The 8,118-nt window shown below is 33.7% G+C and overlaps 1 long non-coding RNA gene across 1 annotated transcript; it reads left to right on the top strand.

The window, feature by feature from the left end:
* Positions 1 to 306: 306 nt before the first annotated feature.
* On the top strand, positions 307 to 3,891 carry LOC129441435 (uncharacterized). The gene is made up of 5 exons (XR_012370648.1): positions 307 to 611; positions 1,264 to 1,312; positions 1,397 to 1,529; positions 1,635 to 1,730; positions 3,031 to 3,891. It is a non-coding gene; the product is annotated as an uncharacterized lncRNA (long non-coding RNA).
* Positions 3,892 to 8,118: the final 4,227 nt, after the last annotated feature.

Here is an 8,118-nt window from a genome sequence, read left to right as displayed (position 1 = left end):
TAAGGCTAGAAACAGAAACAACTGTACACAGTAAACTGCATAAATGTACTGCCCTGCTAAAAAAACAATAAAACCATTACAGAAATTCTAATGGTTTCCATTAAAATACCAATAGGAACCTTAAGCTTTTACCATTACAATACAAGCACTACAGAATTCCTTTAGGATTTAATGGCCCCACCAATAGAACCCAACAAATACCAATGGAGACCAACAGAGACCATTATAGTTTCCAATACAACCAATAAAATTCCCATTACTAAATCCAATAGAATCTATTATATGGTTTCTTTTGATGTACACAAGTGATTACACTGTAAAATGTAATAGCTGAGCTTACTAAAAAGATTAAGTAAACTTAACTTATTTAATTAAGTTTGTTAACCTTACTTAGTTTAACTAAGTAATCCCAACTTTTTTCTATGCAAACTCAAGTCAACTTGATTAAACTTAACAGATTAATTTAGCTCAACTTAAAATTTCAAGTATTTTCAAAAAGGATGACTGCACAGTAGGTGGCAGTAATGCTCCCAAGGAGTAAGTGGTGGCTTAACTGAGTGGTTAACTGAAGAAGATGACAACAGCACATGGTCGGATGAGAGCATGAGGAGGTAAGTTTGTGCTTATATATCATTTTTATTTTTTTAATTGCTACCTTTTTATCGCAACATTACAATCACAGTTTGTAAACAGTAATATTTTGTCGGTAATAATAAAACTGATGCATGCTATTTGATCACAATTAGCAACTCAACAACTGCTAATCATGTATGTTTAAAGATAAACATTTTCGTTCAACAGACATAAGTAACTAATATGCAGAGGTAGATTGAGTAAAAATGTAATTATATAAAAAGTTAAAGTTAGGCCTTACAGTAATAACTGCTTGAGTAAAAGTAAAAGTATGCAATGGAAAAACTGCTTAAGTAGTGAGTTTATAATTCGTGTTGGTGTGGTTTATAATAATAAACTACATGAAAATGCTTAGAACTGCTTATAAAAGGTAAAATAGCAGATTTAAAGTAGGTGCTTTCAAAATTGTTACTCAAGTCAATGTAATGCAGTAAGCATGTTTCTACCCACCTCTGGAGAAAAAAACATTAATAACTTCATACCTTAAAATGCCAATTATGTTAAATAAGAGATGTGCTGTATAAAAAGTTTTAAGTTTATAGAGTGAATGCTAAAAATGTTGTTTTTACAATTGCTTTTTAGTATCAATCAATCAATATACTATGTTAATTGTATATTATTATTATTTAGCAGGAGCTTGTGTATTTGGAGAGAGCGCATACCCTTCATGGAAAGTCAGGTAATTAACAAACATTTTATGTAGGGCATGTAAAAACTTTAAATCTTGATATGTTGTTTCTTTTGTTATTCTTCTTTCATATAGTAACGTTACTGTGGAGTACAACCAAGTCGCAAGCAAAAACCTCAAGCAAGAATTGTTCTCATCCCTTGCTAAACATTGTTTTTGAAGATTTTGAATGAAAGAAAAGTTTAAAAGCTCTCTTGAGTATCTAATAGTAAGTATTTTTGTTTGTTTGTTTTAAATAGTTTAAGTCCATTTGCTAACTTTTAAGTAATCTGTTCTCACTGTTGATCTCAATGTTTTATGTATTATTTGTCAGAACATCACTGATGTCACTGCTCGGTGGACGGTAGTTCTCCGTGGTCTTGCTATCCTTCTTGCGGAAGACACTACAGACTTCCTGAAAACAAACATGGTTAGTATTATTCTCGTTTAATAAATATGAGATGTCCTAATTTGTGTGTTAGCATTTAATTAGCATTATTAAAGAAATAATGTGTAAATAGAAGATAATTAAAGGCACCAGGGCACATCCTTTTGTCCCACAATTCTATGCGTGAGCATGCTCAGGGTTGGTCGAGCCTGGTTGAGTTCGATAAAATAAAATGGTGGGCAAGAAAGCAACTAAGCACACATTTAGTGTAAATAAAGTAATATTTTCACTTTTGGTTGCATTTCTAGCGAGAAATGTGTATTGTAGTTTTGAACTCTTTCCCTGCCATTGAGTTATTCCGTCAATTCAGAGAATCAATAACTTCTTATAAATGCTGTGAATAAATGAAAACATAATTTATTTGCCAGGTAAAGGTTTTATGCCAATTACATAACCAATTCAAAAATTATAAAGAAAGCAAAAACATCTAATATTCAAAGATCAATCTGAGATGTATACCTGACAGTAGCGAAATACATCAACATGACACTATGGGTTTTGGTTTATCGCATTATGAGTGAACAAAGCTTAATACAGGTGTTAACAGTGTGTAAACCGTTTTGAGCTGTCCACTTTCGACTACATTCAGATGTATTCAAAACAGATTAGAACTGCTTAAACACGCTGTAACCCGTATGCTGGAAATAATTTTGACAGGTACAGTTTAATAATACACAAAATTAAATCAAATGTCTTTTAATAACATATGATGTTATAGTTACAAATGATTAAACCAAATAGTGTGTTTGTGACATTTGAACGGCTTGTCTTAAAACTGAAAATAAACAGGTTTTCCTGTATTTGTTAAAAATAAGCTAATGAAATAGTTCAAATAAATATTTAATGTTGCTTACCTTATGAGTAAAATAGCCACATAATAAGTGGGATAATGCACAGACAGCAGGTTGTTATCATGAAATAAACCCCTTCAGTTTGATACAAGACCCTCTGCTTGACACAGAGTCCTAATCACACTGTTGGGGATTATTTCTGCAAAAATAACCTGCTGCCTATACAATATACCTTACTTATAGAAGAGTTTTCTAACAAGATATTATTAATTAAATATGTTCCAAGGATGTTTTTGCACCACCAGGAAAGAAGCTTCTGCTGAAAGGTCCAAATTATTATTGGCAATTCCAACCGAAGCACTGTTACAAATTTAAGTGTCACTTCAAGAACTAGTAACATCACCTTGAACAGTTTAAATTTTTAAATGACACATCCACTTTGCATTTGTATTATGAGAATGTATATTAATATTGCGTTTCTATCTTATTAGGACTGTGATGGTGACCCACCTCAACTATCAATAGGAATTCTCAGTCTGGTGCCGGAGGACAGACACATTTCTCCACATGGTTTACAGCAATTATTTGGTAGGGTGTCACAGCCATGGATGGACTTGAGAAAGTATCACATGCCATGTGTTTAGTTTTTGGACTGATCGTTGTTTTAAATATGGAGTACCTCTTGACGGCTTATTTTGAGTTGATTCACAGGGTTTTTCTTTCCCTGGGGCACAAATCACTAAAGTCAAAACTGCCATCACTACAAAACATAGTAATGTGAAGTAGTGTGTTTTGTGTGAAACAAGTCCGTGTTACTGTAGATCTGTTGCATTTTGGGGTTTTTATTTTTCGTCAACCTGGATACAAGTTCCAGAAAAACTCAACTTTAATTGTTGCAAAACTTTGACGTTTTAGTTAAGCTGTATTTTGCGTGTTTCTGATGTCAGAAACAAGACTGTTACTGTAGGTCTGTTGATGCAATTTATGATTTTTTATCAGTCACATGCCAACCTGGATACAAAACCAAAACTGCAGTCACTAAAAAAACTAGTTTTGAATTTGTTTGTCAATGTGTGTTCATTGTGTTTGTAATAACAGAAACAAGACTGTCTTAGGTCTATTGTTGCATTTTGGGTATCCAGATTGATGGGTGACTGAACACAAACCGCTTTCTTGTGTGTGTGTGTGTGTGTGTGTGTGTGTGTGTGTGTGTGTGTGTGTGTGTGTGTGTGTGTGTGTGTGTGTGTGTGTGTGTGTGTGTGTGTGTGTGTGTGTGTGTGTGTGCGTGCGTGCGACAGAAATGTTTTACTTTGTACACTGTTAACATGTTTAAAATAAATGTTTTAACCTCATTTTTTGCTTTTTGGCTTTACTCATTTTTGTTAGTTCAGCTTACTTACAAATGTAAGGCAATCAGTTTCCTTATATTTACAAGTAAAGTGAACAATAAAAAGAAGTTCTCTCAACTAATGGTTTTAAGTAAAGAGTACTTAACTTTACTTGATTAACAAGTTTAGTCTACTTGTACTGTTAAGTTTTGACAACTTAAAATCAATACTCTATCTTACTTGATGAATAAGTTTAGGCTACAAATAATATAAAGTTTTGCCAACTTAAAAGCAATACACTAACTTACTTATAATTATGAGGCAATCAGTTTCCTCACTTTTTTAAGTAAACTCAACTTATTACATTTTACAGTGTAGATGATGTTGAAGATTTAACAAGTATTTTCATTGTTATCTGAGTAATTCTCTAAAGCTACAAAGAAAATAAATAAATAACTTTTTGTTAATAAACAGAATAAATAAAATTCTAACCTTATCAGTTTATGGTTACCATCTATGTGCCACAGGGAGAGAGGACCCGGAACAGAGTATGGCACTCTTGGGACAATGTTAAGTTGAAGCCCGCGAATAAAATTTCCAACAGGATCAACTTCTTTTAGATGAAGCCGCACCCGGAACTGCTGAACTCTTCAGAAGGAATGTTAGGTAGAATATGGATGATAATTTCCAGTAAAAACATAGCACAACATAACAACATATAACAATATAATCTTGCACATTATCCTTTTCACCAAAAATGCTAAGAGGTCCATCAAAACACAACTAACTTTTAATCCCATGTTTTCTTGCATGCATGGATGGACTTCTGTATTAACTTAAAAGTGTGACAACCTACCACACTCTCCCGTACAATATGTGAAAATTACGTGATCTCTTAATTACCTTATTCCTTGAGAATTAAGATGTCCAGTCACAGTCCTTATACCTGCGTTTGGGTAATGAGCAATAAAGTCAGAGATTACATGCTGGAGGTCTTCATCTGTGATGTCTGAATAAGTCTGTCGCACAGACAGTCCATATTCCGACATTCTCCTATGAACAGTTCTCTTGCTAACACAAAAAATTTGTGCTATGTCACCAACTCTAAAGTTGTTTTCTAGAAGAAATAGCAGCTGCTCCCTTGACATCACAGTGCTGAATCTGCATTGGTCCACCATCTGAATTATCATTTGCAATAAATGAAAAACATGCTCTTCATTAGGTAATTCTGCAATAGCAGCTAAAATTGTCAAGGCACTATATGTTCTCCAAGCTGATGACAACTCGATCAATCTCAGCTTCAGGTCTTAAAATTTCAGCTGCCAATATACCCAGGGCATCTGCAATATGGTCCAACTGGCTGAAAATAAAGATGGCAACATTTGAACATTAGATGACATTTGATGTGGTTAAAATGTGTTCATTTAAATGTGCTATGTACATAGCTACATAGGCTATATGCCGAAAACTATTAAAGACGTGAAAGTAAGGTTGGGGGATAAATTGCACAAATAACACTATTTTCTCACACTTTCAAAACACATCTAGTATTTAAATAATAATATATATTCAATATATGTACATACGTTTAAGCTGTAGGTTGCAAATTAGACTGTTTCCTGGAGCGAAAATGTATTATTGTGTTTAATGTGTAACCATGTTTTTTTATTATTACTGGAGCAAAATCATGGTTTTACTACACTAACCATGGTTTAACTATGGTTTTTTAAAACCATGTTTGTTAAAACCATGGTTATTTTGTGGTTAACATGGTTATACTTTAGTAACCATGTTTTTTGGTTTTAACTGTTGTACAACCATTAACTTTCGCAAGGGCACATGAGCATTCTGTGTCTGCGTGAAATAATCAAATGACATATATGGGGTAACTGGAAATTAGCCTCTTAAACCCTGAGGACCCAGTCCCGGGGACAAAATTTCGTATTTTGACTCAAATAAAATATTCTTTTAATCTTTAATGGTCCATCATGGACCCCAGTAACACATATGAGATACTGTTTGAAAGCTTAGACTCTCTACTTTCTCCAGATATGCATCACTTTGAGAAATCTTTTACTGTAAGAAAGTTATTTACACTTAATTTACACTATCACCCCCCCCCCCCCATAATTTTTTATATGATTTAATATTCACATATTTCATATTTTTCAAGTATGACAAACATGGGCAAGTCTTATATCAAATGAAAGCTCTCACTCTCAGGAATAAGGCTACAGCGTTATTTTTGTTCTATTATTAACACATATCCAACAATAGTTGAATGAATAATAAGGTAAAAAATCGTCTTTTGTAAACATATGGGAAAATTGAGTGTGGACTGCCTCAGATAGCACATATAGCCACAAATGATACACCATCTTTTCTCTTAGGTCCTACTCTAAAAAATGAGTCCATTCACAGCATTTTCTTAGGTTGTGTGCATGAATAATCCCTTGTTATTTATTATATGTCCAAAACAAAAAATTAATATTTATATGAAAAATGTATTTTCAGACACTTTAGTAAAATGAAAATAACTTTTGTATGCGACATGCTAAAGAGATCATTCTTTTTTTGGGTGTTTACTGTCTGCTGCTGGTAACAACCAGAACTGTCTGCAGTCTGCTAGAGCACCCAGAACCAGAGTTATACACTATCAGAGGCAGTATTTACAACATATAAAAAGAAAATTTGGTGTTTCATCATATGAAAAACCACATAAATAACAATATTTGTCACAAACAGCAGCTTTTTATGTAACTTCAAAGGGTTTTCTTTAAAATGATATGAAGCAATTGCATTTATTCCACTGTATGTGGTTATGGGAGCACTTCAAATGTTTTTAGGCAGAAATTGTATACAAAAAGGGTATTATTCCTCCCTTCAGTTGGAGTAAAATAACTTTTGCATAGATTATGATAGAGAAAAAAATATTTTTTCCTCTGTAAGCTGGCAATTGCTGGAATCAAACAAAACTGTCTGCAGGGAGCTGAGGCACTCAGGGCCAGAGTTATACACTTTTAAATAAAAACTTTAGAAAAAAAACATCAAAAAGCGCCTATTTATTTTTGTGTTTATTAGAGGACTGACATCACATACAACCATGTTTAGCACTTTCAACAGTGTTTTATGTAATTTCAAAGGGTTTCCTGTAAAATGATACCAAACATTTGTATGTAAACCTCTGCATGTGGGTATGGGAAGCTTTTGAAATTGGGTAGGCCAAATCCAGGCGAAAATCCCCAAAATAGCTTCAGGGTGGAAGAAGTTAAGACTCTTGAAAACAAAACAAACTCCGCTCCACATCACAAAAAGTTTAAACCGTTGAAAAACGTAATAATTTCATAAACGGCATTTTGAAAGGCTGACTGACTGACCTAGAAATATCTGCTGCCATGTTTCCCAGTACCGCTGACTGTTTACGTAGGTGTAGATGCTCTTGGTATTAACTTCCGCTGCGATGATTTAACCGCTTATGACACGGAAGTTTCACCGCAACTGTCAATGTGGTTCAGATAGTAGGCTACCCTAAATAACTTAAGTGGCACATTTAGCAAGATTTAGGTTAATTTTAGACTTCACTGAGCATATTAGCAGTTATATTTCTTAAAATGCTAATGTATGCTAATTGTTGAAGCCTTAAAAGAACACGTTTATTAATAAGAGCTTTCAAATGAACTCAATTTACCCTTATTCAATGAACACATCATCATCATTAGGCATAAACACCAGTCTATATAACCAATAGTTATCACCATATTCAACCAAATATGAAACCTGAAACCATGACACAACGCAGTTTTTTAATAAACATCATAATCATTCAAATGCAGCATCAAAGGCATACAGGGCAGTTAAAAGTAGTCTACATCACAAATACATTTAAATTTAACGTGTGACACCTGAATGCTGCAATCTTAGTCCTCTCTTTCAACACATTCCCTATCCTAGTCAAGCTTTTGATTTGTTTTCAAATAAGTTGTCAGGAGGTTAACAACAAACATAAGGCATTGATGTCGAACTTGGCTGACCAACAAGCAGTTAACTTAGCCATCAGTCTTACTTTAATGGGTTTAAATTAGACCAGTGTGTAAGCTTTGTGTACATGACATATATATAAAACATCAAAGAAAAAGACCAAAACATTGACCAATTGTCTAAACATGTTTAATTTGACGTTTGTGCTTGGGGGTCACCTACCGGCAGACATGGGAACTGCAATACTTTTGATTAGTGAGTGTGGCCTTCTAG

Source organism: Misgurnus anguillicaudatus, chromosome 1 (genome assembly GCF_027580225.2).
Source record: "Misgurnus anguillicaudatus chromosome 1, ASM2758022v2, whole genome shotgun sequence".
NCBI classification, from domain to species: Eukaryota; Metazoa; Chordata; class Actinopteri; order Cypriniformes; family Cobitidae; genus Misgurnus; species Misgurnus anguillicaudatus.
The sequence above is the reverse complement of the archived record's forward strand: the minus strand, read 5'-3'. Positions and strand labels throughout refer to the sequence as shown.